This window comes from Anas platyrhynchos, chromosome 8 (assembly GCF_047663525.1).
Source record: "Anas platyrhynchos isolate ZD024472 breed Pekin duck chromosome 8, IASCAAS_PekinDuck_T2T, whole genome shotgun sequence".
Taxonomy (NCBI): domain Eukaryota; kingdom Metazoa; phylum Chordata; class Aves; order Anseriformes; family Anatidae; genus Anas; species Anas platyrhynchos.
Window position 1 is genome coordinate 1,147,865 of NC_092594.1, and position 15,909 is coordinate 1,163,773.

Sequence of the window (15,909 nt, forward strand, 5' to 3'; positions counted from 1 at the left end):
TTCAGATGACCCTGAGATACCAATATAAAAGACTGCATCTTGGCTAGATACTAAAATAAGCAAAAGACCAGTGCTCCCTGGTTAAAATGGCTTGTCTTTTCTAAAACTGAGTAGTCTTGTACACCATCTTTAGAAGTTCACTTACACTGAATAACACACATAACTACTTGGTCACCAAACAGATTAATGTTATCAAGAGAACACGAAAATGTCTGTGCTTTTAAATCTCTTAGATGTTGCTTTATGCTCAAGGATGGAAATCAATTTCTTGTATAATATCTGTGTTGACTTGTATTTCTCTGTGATAGTGACAATACCAAACTTCCACCCTCTTCTTGTTCAGGAGTTAATATTTCTGTTTCAGCATTTCAAACTACTATTTTTTTTTTTCATCTCCCGTTTTTCTCTTTTCACCAAACTTCAAATTCTTCTTTTCCACATTCCTCTAGATCACCCTAACTTACTACATCATTTTTCCATTAAAGTATACCCAAATTCTAGCTTCTCCCTCATCTTCTGTCCCTGAGGCTATTCTGAACTCTAACACAAATGAAATATCCACTTCAACCCATGAGCATTAGATTAATCTTCCAGCACCAACTCCATGCTACAGGATAGAGCTGCCAGCAAGTTTAAAATAGTATCAGAATAAACAGCAGGCAGCATTAACTGAAATCAACAGATATTTTTCACAGACTTCAGTGACACCAGAATGCCAGGTTCTCAAAGCTCATTGTCACAGTTTTGGCCCTGATAACTTAAACTAAAATGGCCTAACTAATAGCAGAGTCATCTATTTAATAAGTATTCTAACATGTGTACTTTATTCATTGAAGTATGGCTCCTGAATCCTCAACACATTCCGACAGAGAACACTGACAAGTTGTCTAGTTGATTTCTGTCACAATTTGTTTGTAGGAGACCAACTCAACTCAAGTAAAAAGTGTCATGCCCCAGTCAATCTTACCATTCTTACCACCTTATCTTGAATTCCAGACTGAACTTTTTCTCCTACCCAAGGCATTCCAGTTTATCCTGATTTGTTGCACTGTCAGACTCTTTGTTTATTAATGAAATTTCTGCTTTTTTGAACTGACACTCCTCAGCATTTGTGTTATTCCTTTCCTTCCAGTTTATGGTGACTAAAGGTTGCTAAGGATTACATCTATCTTGTGCAGTCTGGTCACATTGCAATAGCATAACTGCTTAACATAGAGCACACAATTATATTGGTCAGCTTTTTTGAATCAGGATGGTTTTAGTTTAGTTCTGTAAATATTGCTGCTTTTTATATTGCTTTAATAATTTCCCTTATTTTCTTTTTGATTATTTGGTCTATAAATATGGTTTTATTTTATTTTTTTTATTAAGAATCATCTTTTGTTTGTTTATCTACAGTAAAAATGTGATTGTTTTGCAAAAGCTACTTACATTTTCAAATTTCTGCTTAGAATTAGTGCTGTTCTTAAATAATTAAGGTCATAATAGAACCATCTAAAAAATCTTTGTATCTGAAAAAAAAATCCTTTCATTAATTGTCTAATTACTTCTCCTTTGCATTTGGGTATGAAGGCTGAGACACTGGCAATCTACCAGACTTCTCTATGGATAATTTCCTCTAAATAATGAACTAGAGCTATTTTTACTTCTCTATTTTTATATGCTCTGCTAGCTTCCTTTTTGTTATTGGTACTAGGAAGTAATTTATTGCATTGTTATGGGACAGACAGACAGCTTCTTCTCATTCTCCTTCTCGCTATATAAATATATCCCTTTCTCTCTCTCTCTCTCTATATATATATATATGTATATCTGTTTACTCATAAAAGTAATTCAACAAACTAGTCTAGATATTAAAACAAGGCAACTCCCAATGCACTCTGCTTCTTCATGCACTTTCACTCAACATTTGAAGTGCTATCAAGAGCGTTCTATCGCTCAGCCTGTAGCGTTATTTGTCTAAACGAGTGGGGAACAACAAAATACCTCAAGCAAAAAGTAGTAATGGGATCTTCCTCAGTAATTCCAGAACACCTCCGTTAACACCTCCATCTACTGCCTTGTGGCCTACCTATGCCCTAAAGCCACAGCACAATACTGCTAACGCAGGTTACATCTCACCTTCAGTCACAAGTGAAATGTGATACCTTGAAATTGATTAACAAGCTAATTTGTCTATCTTGCATACAAGCAACTTCAGCTTCTCTTACATATATATTCCCCTTCATGTTTACAATGATTTTCCTATAAAGAGTTTGAAGATACTTTTTATCCCTTTTTAAATCCTTTATGAAAGCCCTGCCTTTCTGAAAAGTTTACAAAACCCTTGACATTGGAATGCCAGAAGGTAATCTATCTTTCTAGCTGGCATTATTTATTGGGTTTCTTTAGTGTTCTATTTGTCATACCTATCCACCATCTTATGTCTTATACTTAATTCCTAAGTGCCTGGGGCCAGGATCATCTATTAACTCTGTCTGTACAACATCTAGTGCAACAGGGTTATGATTTATACCTGAACTGACAAATTAAATAAATAGCCTGTCTTTCCCCTGAGAATCTCAAACACTGGTTTTCAGAACATTTTTAAAGCATGTACTGGAACTGAATAAAGTGACTTGGCTGGTGAGCACAAAAAAAATATTTTATAAGGACTTTTTTGTCAAATTTAGGAATGCGTTATTTACAGCTGTGTTGATGCTCCTAAATACCGTTTTCTAGAAATCTTTCACTTTTTTTTTCCTCCTCCTTAAACACAAAACTCTGCAAAAAGTGAATATAAAAGTTTAGGTACAGGAATAGAACAGTAGAAATTATGGATTTGCAGATACAGCTATCTATCAATTATAAGACAAACAAGAAACATTTATTCATTACTCTCTGGTTCTCATTAACTTTGGCAAGCACTTATACCTTAAAGATTTCCTTAAATCAGAAGGAAACACATCTGAAAGCCACACACATGCACACAGATTGGGTTTTTACATTCATAAATACCTCCAGAGGGAAACCCTTTATCTACTTATGTATACCTACTTAAGTCTTCAAAGAGAATACCTGTTTCATAAGTAACTACATGGGTGGGTTCATTCCAACTCAGGATACTTTATGATTCTGTGGATGTGTGCATGTTAAGCAGGTGTACTTTGGTATTCCACCTGTCTGAATGTGCATTACTCCTAACCCTTGAGAATAATGTATATGAGAAATTTATTTTAGAAGTATTTATGATGAAACTGATGAAATTGTGCTGCAGTTTGTTCACTAATAAGAGTCGAGCAGATTCAGTCAGAAGCCTTAGGCCTTATTCATCCTATGCTTATTTTTCTGTTTTTACTTCTGGAATAGCAGCTAATGATTGCTCTTGATGGATAATGATTGCTGAGGGGGAAAGCTCTGCTGGCCTATAGCAAATTGATAGTAGGAGAGACCTAGACTGCAATGTGTCACAGCAGTTACGATACCTGCTGTCAGAGATGCCCTCTGATACAGCACCTAACATTATATGGCTTGATTGTGAGTACCATGATGTAAGCATATATTATGCTTCCCAGGCAAATTGTCCATAACCATACCTCACACATAGCCATGTATTTAACTTATTCTCATATTATTCTCAGTTGCTATTCAACTGCACTTATTGCTCTCTTGTGAATCTTTGTCAGTCTGTGGTCAGCTTAGCATCATTGGACTTTACAGTGGGATCACAACTACATGGTGAACTAGTAATGGCATTTTGCAATCACTTTATACTGATTTCTCACTCATTGCATGGTCAGATGACTTATACCATTTTGTGAACAGAGGCTATCCAACCATTTTATAATGTTGTCACAGTCCCAAGAAATTTTGCTATTACAGTCAATGGGCATTGATACAGCACAGCTGGGATAGCTAGTGGACCAGGATTTCTCTAAAGCTAAGGTCCTATTTGGAGTTTTCTAATGCTGTGATCAATCAGTAATTTCAAGAGTATTTATTGATTTTATATGCTTAGTTAATTTGCATAGATTAATGTTAGAAACTATATTTAGTATCAAAGCATTTCCAGCTATAAGACCAGACTGGGTTGTTCAGGGCTTTAGCCAATCTGGTCTGGAAAACCTCCAAGGATGGAGACAATACAACTTCTCTGGGCAAATTGCTCCATTACTTGACTGCTCTCATAGAATCACAGAATCATTTAGGTTGGAAAAGACCCACAACATCATCAAGTCCAACCACCCATTTTACATTACAGACACTGTAGGTTATACTGCTGCAGCTGGTTTCCTTTCATAATTATTAAATCACTTATTAGTGATTTTTTTCTTTAGATTTATGTTATGAGGACTGAACTGTGCAAAATGACTCCCTTGCAGTGAATCAAAACTAAGTACTGCTTTTGTTTCACTGTCCATACACAAGAAAGGACACTTGTCTGAAGAACTGCATTTGCATTTAAGTACTTCTACCTTAAAAAAAACACCTTCTAGAAGTATTAATTGGGCTACAGTATTAAAATACGGTCAAAAATGTGCTTAGTTTAACAACTGCATGCCATTATAACTCATTTAATGCAAAAAACAATACAGTTACAGAATCAGGATTGTTTTGTGTTACTGAACACCCTTCATATATAAAGAATGGGATAACATTTCATCTTCGTAAAATTTCTCTTATGCAAGAGTATCACAGAAGGCTTCTGTGGAGAATTAAATAGTTATCCATTGCTTTTATTAATGTCATATGCTGTTCAGGTTATCAGTTTGATACCAGTTCATCTGACCGACAGGAGTTAAATCAAGCAAGGCTGCTAAGGGGAAAATCAATAGCAAAGAGTACAATGAAAGAAATATTTAAAGTAGATAGCTCCAAGGTAGTTAAGATAGCACTAGCTTGAGCTATTTACCAGGTGGTAGCTAGTGGTCTGGCACCACCCAGTCTCTCTAGGTTTAATCTTCTCTGGCTGATAGCCTCTAGTGAAAGGAAATCCTGTACCTTAAAATGCTGGCTAAGAAAAGTAGGAAAAGCTGCAGGAACTATCATGAGCTTACAGCCTAAAACCACATGATAGAATCAGCTCGATGCTTAAGGGCAAAACAGTTTCTAAAACAGAGGTAAAAAGATTACACTTCAATGAGAAAAAAACGAAGAATTTAATTTAACATGCAATTTGTTGTTTCACTATTATTATAAAATATCCATCCCATCTATCAATTAAGTTTCTGGGTTTTTGTGATTAAAAAGGTGAATTTGGCCCATTTTATTCAAGTATTGAGAAGGTACTTAAAATGCCTAAAGTAAAAGGTTTTACTCACTCCAAATACAATTGCAACTGTTGGATTGAAATGTTCCTTACCAGGAATGTTGCAGATATGAAATCCAGTATTGGTGTGAATAGACTAGGAACACCATAGACCATGAGGTACCACAAAAAATGTGACAGTACTTCAAACTAGCCAGGCTACTTATTGTTTCACAGAGGAACTTCCAATGCACAGAGGCCTTGTTTGCCCTAATCCACTGTTCTAACAGAAAACTATTGGCTTTGGATACTTCTAAAATATTTTGTATATATTAATTTATTCATTTGAAAATCATTAAATCATTAAAAATCATTAAAATATCTCCAAAAGTTTGTCAAGTACTTACCATGGCGATTAATCCTGGCTAAAGGTTCTACTATTCCTATTCTGTACACATGAAGGAAGGTATCTTATACTCCGAAGAAAGACAAAGGCTGAAGTCAAAGAAGTGAAGCTACACTGCAAGGGGAAATTGGCTATGGAATGGCTATGGTAACTAGCTATCAGAATGAAATACATTTTATAAAAACTTATTCTGCAGTTCACAAATATGGATTTTTTGTCTTTGATGTTAAAGCTGTCATTGATTTTAAGCCTTCAGAATTATAGCTGAAAACCTTTGGCTAGTTGACCAACACAAGCACTATGTAAAAGGGCAAATACAAATACTTTCCAATAAGGCAACTTACAAGGAGGAACATCAAGTGATATACTCAAGTCAAAAGTGTCCAACTAAGAATTTTACAGTCAATATTATATAGCATTTCTTCCTACACTTCCATGATCCCTCCATTTTATTTTTTCTATTATTCATTATCCTTTCCATTTTCCTTAAGCAAAAACATACTTCAGATCTATAATTTTGATGTGACTGCAAAAAGATTTCTTACAAAGTGTTTGCTGCAAAATGTGCAAATTACACTAAGAAAGCTAGGAAGGACTATAGAAGCACTTCCCAATGCCCAAACAGCAGAAAACGCAGAATTAAATTCAAATAATCTTGAGCAAAACCTTGTGCTGCCACATTCCAGCTTAAAAGAAAGCAATATTCAAAAGACAGGGGTATGAATGGCTTCAAGGAGGGTATGGTCTGTAGGAATATGAGGAGAAAGTGAATGATATAGTTGAAAGAGTACCAAATTATAACAGGAATGCCCAGTTCAAAGTCTTTATATAAACTAATTCACAGTTCCAAAAACAGCTTTTTCAAGTGCAGTTCACATTGTGGATTCCACATTTGGGAATCGCAATACCAGCTCTGCTTGTCTTACATCTCACCAGAGAAAGCACTGCATGTTCAGTAAAAAGATGGATAGGACTGTGTGTTTGCTGGCAATGACAGCAAATCACCATTTCATATATTTTCTATCATAACAGACAGATATTCAAACTGTAAAGTTTCCATGTGATATTGAACACACAGAATACAAACATATATAAAGCTTTAAAATTTTTTTCTTTAGGAAAAAAAAAAAAAAACAAAAGCTGTTTTACTCTCACACACCGAACTATTTATCATATACTGAATGAAATATCTGTTTCATATAAATGTACAAACATTTTACGGCAGCTTGCATGCCACATAAGCATCATCTGAACCCAATTATGAAGTTCCCAAATTTTCTTTTAATAACTGAACAGATGGAAGGTGTTGTATAGTTGGAGGAGGGATGGCAGTAAAAATCAAGCTTCATCATTTCTTTCATGATTAAGCTTGAAGACTACCTGCAACTTTGAGTACTTAAAGCTTTTCATAATACAGCACTAACTTAGTTACAGTAGGAATACAGTAGAAATTAGAATACAGTAGGAATTAAGAAAAGGTTTACAGACCCTTTCATTCCAACAAAATGATCTGTAACCTACAATAACATGTGCTTACCAAGGAACCAATCTCAGTTTGTTGAGGAAACAAAAATGCGACTCCAGGATAGATGGATTGTTATTTTCTGAGTGGTCCGAGGCTGTCCAGTACATTTGTTACATGAAAGTGTTTCCTAATGATAAATTCCTGTTCCTTACACATCTAAAAAAAAAAAAAGGCAGTGCAAAACCAAATGCAGCTAATCTTTCCCACTGAGCTGTGTAAATAATGACATTGTCCTTGTGCTACTAGTGAAGCTAATGGAGCAGAAAAGAGGCTGATTCTTTGCTTCCAAAATTGAGTACATCACCTGGGCAAAGAACATTGACTCATCTGATATTGCTGTTACCTTTTGAAATACCCAGTGGCTAATATAAAACGGGCAAAGAATGGTTTTATGTAGGACAAAAATGAAATTTCTTCTCTTGACTTACTACACAGTCTAGACAGTGGTTCACAATATGCTGCTCATCTGCCATCCCTAATTCATGCGCAGAACTCAGTATGTCATCCCCTTTGCTATTCCTCTGCCTTTCAGAAGTAGGAAAGAAGTTGGGTAAATAAAGACATAAAGATGATAAAATGCCTGTCCTCCTAGTTTGGTCTGATGCCTGTCTGGTAATAGTTCTGTATTTATGCCAGACTACATTGACTGAATGCCCAGTGTGTCCTCTCCATGTCTCATTCCTTTCCTGTCAAAGCACATATGCATCTTTTACTGAGCTTTCACAATGGGAAAGTTTCATGTACTTTCCTCATCGACCTGATGAACCATTTCACAGTTGCCTTTTGTGAATTGTTACTTTTTTCTGAAGTTGATCCTGAATTTATACAAAATGTGAACAGTTCAGATAATTGCATGTATTGTGCTTGCTACCTGAACACTGTAATTATTATCCTCATGCAAAATTTTCCATTTCTATGTGCTGCACTAAGCAGGTTCACTGCATCTTAGAAAGTAAAAATAAAAGTACCATTGTGTCTAGTGCCAATTCAGTAGTGGTTTACTGAAAGCCATAATCTTGCTGTTAAAATGAGAAATAATTGATATAATATGGTTCATTGTTTTTCACCTTCAGCTATTTCCCCCCATTAAAATCCCAAGGATCACACCACTTTCTGACATTTCATTTGAAGGCCCATCCTGCCCTGCAGATGTTGAAAGCTCTCAAGCTTCTTCATACTCAAGATTCAATCTAAGCAGTATCAGCAAACATTCACCTCACCTAAGTTGTCAGTATTCATTTACAAAAATAATAATAATAATAATAATAATAATAATAAATATGAACACAGACCACAGATGCAAACAGGCTCATGGCCCACTCCCTGTCAAACAAAAACAGTAAGTTATTTCTACTGGAAATGATTTAGAAAGAGAAGTTCCACTGGTGACGTTTTGTGTCAAATACCACAAATATACAGCTCCAGTTAGGAGTTAGGAAATTGCCTTTTTTGTCTCTTACGAGCCACAGTCATCTAGAACAGTAATTACAGAACAGGATTCAGGCTGGCCTTAACACATCTTTCCATCACATTTTTGTTAAAAACTCACATACTATCACTAATTTATCTACTGATAAAGCCAGATCCAGCTTCCAGATTTCTTATACTTATTAATCTTATACTAATTAATCTTATGAAAATAACTGAAAACATGTCCAGTGCATTCTACATATACCATGGGACTAGCCTGACAATAAAAAAGATTTGTACACACATACACACAGTGTATGCTTTCCCACTTCTTTTATATATAATAATTTTTTGTGTAATACTTTTCTTCAACTGCTTCATAACTTACAAAGTCATATAGTTTAGATGGCCTATTAAAGCACCAATTCAAGCTCCAAATTATTCCCATGTACAATGGAAACAAATTCAAAAGTCCAGAGGGCTTCTCTTCATACTAACAGTTCACAACACATTTCTCAAATACATTCTCTGACCCTAGCACACTGTCTCTGTCATCCAAGTACAGCACATACTCACCAGAACACATCGTCTCCTTTTTTTGCACAACAGAGTTCTGTCTTTTTTTCTCTCAGTCTTGCCTTTGTCTCTTATCTAACTAATATCTGTTTCCTACTGCACTATCCTTCAATGAAACAGAGAGAAGGCAGTATCTCATTGCTGGGTATGCTAGGGGTACAACTCCACTATCACATTAGCTGACACAAGCCCAAATTCCCCAGTTGCCCATATTGCCTAGCAGCTGACTGATCCTTGTGAGGGACAGGACATACATGTATACTGGAACCATCCTAAGTTTTGGATCAGTAGCTAAGTATGTTTGTAACTACAGATCTTATAAATATTAACAACTAAACTCAAATTTTATTATATATGAACTCAGATGATTTTCACTTTAAAATATTGTAAAACCTGTAATGACTAGCAGGCTACTCCTTGGTCATCTAAGAGCTATTTCCAAAGAAACTAGAATATTTTATAGTGTCTGTCATAAACCAGAAAAAAATGTATTTTTATGTTGCTTTTTACATGATACAAGATGAAATTATATGAATGAATCTAACAATTGTTCTTAAAGTCCATAAGTTATACTAATCAAAACATCAAAAGCACAGTGTGAGATATGTGTATCAATAGGAAGAAATACAAACATGAATCTTAGCAGAGTGAAACAAGCAGCTATATATGACTCATTGTAGACTTTTTTTTTTTTCCGAGGAATGTTTTGCAGTCCTGAAAAAAAATGTGTCAGTGAATCATTTTAACTAGGGCCTTTCAGTCTACAATTCAATTGCAAGCCACTCTTTGGCAATGTTATATTGGGGTGTAACAAACCTCAAGTGCAATTGATCGTTTTCCTTATGATCATGAGACAGCGGGACCCAAGCAATTATTTAGGTTCAGGGATTTATTGAATTTTGAGTGTGTGTAGTCAAACCCTAGAGAGTCTGAGTACCTGCAAGCACTGTTTCAACTTAATCAGTCCAGTCAGCCTCATAGTCACTTCTCCCAGTCTTACTGTGAGGTTTTGCATTATTGGACACACCTCACAGCAGGTGCTTCCCAGCCAAAAGAAGTATTCAACATTACTTATTTGATGTAAACTAATTGTTTGATTAGGATGAATTTCTGCTTTTAAAAGGTAGTTTTAAGGAACAGAATCTTTTTTGTATTTTAAGTGAATAACACAGTACATCTTTTCCTACTTTGATAATACTTCAGGGCAACCCTGAAGTGAGAATTCATAACAGAGCTGAACAGAGTTGTTGAAGCAAGTGTGAGGAAGTGCTAGAACTTTCATTAAGTTATAACACCAACATCTCACAGAAGCTGAAAAGCAGGAGGGGGAAAAAAAAAAAAAAAAAAAAAAAAAAAAAAAAACCACCTACATGAGTTCCACAAAATGAAGAAATTCAGAAAGCAGAGAAACAGTAGCTTCTGAAACTCAGAATGACTCATTCCTCATCCAAAACTGCCTTTGATAAACTTAACTGTTTAACTCTGGAACTCTGAAAAATCATTAGCACTACATTCTCACTACCATAAATTACTTCTGTATTTCTTACAGGATCAAGATCACAATTTTAAAGTCTATCCTTTACCACCCATGGTAGCACGTTGTCATCTAAACACCAAAATTCAACACTGTTCCAATTCTAAACATCCTGCATTTAATACATGCTTGGAAAATAGTGAGTACCTAACAGATACAAATTATCATAATGTGAATTTATATTGGTTAATAAACTGGCTAAGACTTCATTCAAAAGCACATTTAAGTGAATTAAATGTATACAACTTGTTTTAAAGTTTCTATTTACATAGAAAAAATATCAAATTGTAATAGCTATTTTATTTAAAAAGATACAAACAACATACCATGCTGTTACTATGGGAATGCTAATTTACACTAGCAAAGGAAAAGGCATTAATTTCACTGTCCACTGGAATTATTTTACAGACAGTTTTCTTTTGAGATCAGGAACACCAAGAAATAATTTGTTAATATTGATTGCTCTGGAGAAAAAACACATCTACTGCTTTGCTCATTTCAGGAAAGCTTGAAAGTTTTTAGAGCTTTAGTTACAGTCAAAGGATGTTCACTTGAAACAATGTTTGAAAGTAGTCTAGTTTTGGCATACAAAAGTCAAGCATTCATTTAAACTAGATTTTTCTAGGATGCTTCTATAATAAGCTGAGAGATTGTCAATCACCTTTATACTGCAATTAAGTTTATTCTGTGCTTGGAAGACCTAAATGCATATATTTCTTCATCAACGGTAGGGGAAGCCTAAATGAGCGCCTGAGGTGTAACATCTAACCTTTAGATAACTAAACTGAGACAAGTCTCAACCAAAGAGGCAGATAAGGGGCTGATCATCTTCTGCCAGTCACAGGCGCAACTTGTGGCAGCCACTGATGGGTAACGTCTGCAAACCAAAAAATACATCAACATATGGTTTTATTGTGCTTTGTGGTTGTTCACCACGGGGTTGGGACTGATTACATTTTTATTTCTTTTTTACCTTCAGCTAACTGCCCCATCATTGACCTGGTAAGCGCTGTTGTCGTCACGGCTGGGAGAACCTTCCAGAAGTGTGCAACAGGTGGCAGCAGGCGACCGTTAGGCACCACAGCCACAGGAGGCTGCAAGCGCGCCTCAGGCGCCCCGTGGCGCTGTGCCCCCTCCCGCTCCCTCCCAGCTTTCCTTCTGGACCCTGCTGTCTTCTGCAGGACAGAGGGAACACGTTATAAGCTGTCTTCTCTCCCGGACTGCACTATCTCTTCAGTGAAGATGTGTCAGTGTTTAATATATCTGTGACTAGAAGTGCTTTGGTATCTGCACTCCTTTAGTCTCCAGTTTGGTCTCAAACCACAACATACGTTTTCCCTTTAGTGCTATTACAATAAAATAACTAATATCTGTTACTTGAGCGTTGGCTGGTCATCAGTTAACTTTGTTAACAAAAATTAGTTAATCACTGTCTGTCTGAGAAAAGAGAAATGGGAGCTTCAAACTACCATCAGGACTTGCTAGGGTGATCCCTTAGAGGGTACCAAGAGTGCCAAACTCAGGCCTTCTCACAGCCTACTTGTCCGCTCCTCTCTGATGACTGTTTCAAAACTCCTTAAAGATGGTTTGGAAGACATGGACTTCACTTCTCAACACTACTGGCCCAGGTCAATAGGGGCAATGTACTACAGAAGACACGCTAAAGACCAACAGATGCACCTCCTTCCAAAGAAGAGACTTTCACTCACTGACCATACACCACTGCTGTGAACCTACATTTCTGGACAATCTCTACAGAGGTGTTTTGAACAATTAGTCTGATTACATCTCTGTGGTACTCTTTAAATTAGCTCTTTAAAATTATAATTATATGCACACAAGGTATACATGATAGGAACAAATACTAGGTAATACTTAGTAATGCAAAATGGGCTATCACACCAAAAAAGATGATACCAGGACTATTGATAGTCCATGTGAGTACTTTACAGTGACATATAACAGAAAGGAAATGTTGTGTTTTGTAAATTCAATGCAAGCAAACACAAACTTCCTTTACTTAAAGATGCTTTTTTTGCATAAATTTGGCAGCATTCCAGCAACACCTTTTATCACATACATCAATTTAAGCTGATGATTAGTCCTACTAAAATCAGTGCTTTAGCAAGAATTAGGCATTACAGCACAAAATTAGAAGTGTTACACACTGAAATTTTAAAAACAGTCCATTGAAACTGAAGTTTAACTAAAAATCTAGTTATTATCTAGATAGATTTTGGTAAAAATGCACCAACTATTTAGTCAAAGTCTAGCTACCACTAGAGTGGAGGAAAAAAAAAAAAAAAAAAAAAACTAATTACTGTTATTTACTGTTGAATCCCAAAGTCCCGTGATATACCTAGTAAGAGCTAGGTTAGTTGACTGTGTGCTACTATCTCCATAGTTAGGCAGAAATATTGTACTCTACACTTCTGATAACAAAAAGTCTATTCTGCTCTCTCTGTTGGTTGTCTGAATCAGCCTGCACAAACAGAAATTGATCTGAAAGATGTTTTCTTAAATAAAAGAATTCTCCCCTGCAGTCTTTATCTCCTTCCTCATTGTTCTTTCTTCCTTGTCTTAGTTCAGTTTTGCCCCCATTTTCTAGATCAAGAATTCTGTTTTCCCTTCCCTTCCACAGACGTGCTTACATTTGCTCTAGCAAATGGTTTGCTTGGATTTTCTCTTCTAAATATTTCATCTACATCTGACTTTTTCCATGTCTATGACAAAACCACTGTAAAAGACAGCACACACAGTGTACTTATTATCTTCCCTAAACAAAGAATACAAATGAAGTATTAAAAAAAAATACATTCTTAAAATGGTACTTTATATCTCTGAATGAAAGCTATCAGTATTTATCCTTGACTTTATTTCTTTATGATTCAATAGCTTCTTGTCTATATCTGAATAACATTTGCATTGGGTTGGCTTTCATCAGCATCCCAGTTAACCATCAAAGAGCAACCTAGGTACATAAGCAGAGGGCAACTGTCCAGTCAAAGCAAAATTTCTGGTAGCATATCTGACATCACCACAACCAGTATGTCCACCAACCTGGAAGCAAGGACAATATCCAATTCAGCTGAGTGCAATATTCATAAACATATAGATTTGTTAAATTATAGAATGCATTGTTGAACTTCACAAAAGTAGCGTATAAATATAAGCTAAAGAGACACAATCACTTCATTTGCCTAAAGCACATAGCATGAAAGGCATACAAACTTCTATTCAAATCTGCGAATGGATGTCACCTTCATCTGCACATGAGCTGCTTTCCATGTCTGGATATTTCTCTCTTGAAGAGTATAGCAGTCATGCCAAATAATGTGCTGTTTCATCAAATAAAACAAGTCTTTCAGAGCTCAGGTCTTCCAAGGTGAAATTGTTAAAACCCTAAAAATACTAGATATGTCAAAGCAAAGCTTGGGTACCTTTTAATTTGTTTTTCTATCTACACCTCTACTCTGCTGCTGCTATGTCTCTTTAGTTATTTTCTCTGTATTAGCTAGATATAAACACAGTTTTATATCTCTAGTAAAAAAAAAAAAAAAAAAAAAAAAAAAAACGTTGTATGTATGTAGAATTCCCACTTAATCATTTTCTTTCTAAAGAAATGGTGATGCTAAAATGCTAAAATCAGGGTCCCATTGACGACACCTTTGGGTCATCCTAATCATCCAGTTGGTTTAAAAAACAAATTGCTTAGAAACAAGCTCACATCACCTGGAATTTAACATATTCCACTCAGTGAATGCACAAATATATAGTATATAAAAGGTAGTTTATCTAGACACAAGCAATAAAGATTCTCAGTTTTGTGGAGTACTTAAGGATCTGGATTATGGCTGTACCTAGTCATCTAGGACCTCTATTCTGCATGAGGAGCACTCAGCTGGCTTGTCACTGTTGCTCCACTATCACCCTATCATTACCTAGCAGGTAACTTATGTGTATAAATGTAAATTAACATGTTCTAGGTAACATACATCTCATTAAAGACCCAAGTCCTTTTTCTCTTGGTAAAACATTTCCGTACTCATCTCCCTTCAGTTTCCACTGACCGAGCTTAACATAGTGTGGCAACAATTGCAGGGACCCCCAAGCATAGCTTGTGGCAACATGGAAACTGGACACATACACTCCAACCTCTACCAGGAGGCTCCTCAACAATTTCTTCCTAGCAAAAGCAGCTCAATAGACTTGATATATTCAGAAAGAGCTCTTGAGTCCTACTGAAGCAAGGATGGCTTCTGTTCTGTTAGGTCCACAAGTATTATTCTACGTGCTTTCCGTCCTGTCCTTGGGCTGAATAACTGCTGTGCAAGCAAATCTCTCCTATGTCAGAGCTTTGCTTATTTGTGCTTGCTAGAATGTTTGCTACTTCCAATCTCAAATATTTCAGTCTCTGTGGGGAGGGAGATGCCAAGCAAAATAGAATTTGTGCCCCTTACTTCCAAATTCATCAAGATGTTGAACAACTGAATCTCAAAGAAAAGGAAAGCTGACAAAGATTTCCGATTAACCCATGAAGCCTAACAGAGCGTTTACAAGTGATATCGTATCACATGCCAGTGGTAACACCTATACTCAGAACCATAATCAAGACTAACTAAATTCCCCTTCAGCTGCAATTACCTAGAACTGACCAAATGTTCCTCATTTCTTCCAATTCTTTAAATATATCTGTGTAGAAAATCATCATAAACTTCAGAAGTGAGATGCCTGCTGTTCTTACAGCAGGCATGTTCTTAGAGCAGGCATGTTCTTAAATGTAAAATTCAGCATTCAGACACACAGGCTATGAGACAGAAAAGCACTTACAAACACACTTTAGTGTAAATGATGAGGCAGATCACTGGTTTTGTGGGAAACAAAGTTCAGAGCCTTTTTTAAATGTAATTCAGGAAGACTGACACTTTCCTGTCCCTAGAAATTGGCATAGATATTTCATTGATAGATTGGGTGGCAAGTCTACCTCTCCTCTGCTTGTAACTGCTGTGCACCTATTCATCTTGTACCCTAGTAAAGTGCTACAGTTCAGTATGATACTTTCTGTATTCTTCACAGCTGCTGTCTCAAAGACAAATACACAAAATCATTCAGCAGTATGGACTATTTTGACCTGTCTGCTGTACTAACTGACCCAGCTAAAAAAGCAGATATGACTGATGAAATGGTATTCGTGGAACACTTACCATGGACATAAGACACTTAGCCTACTA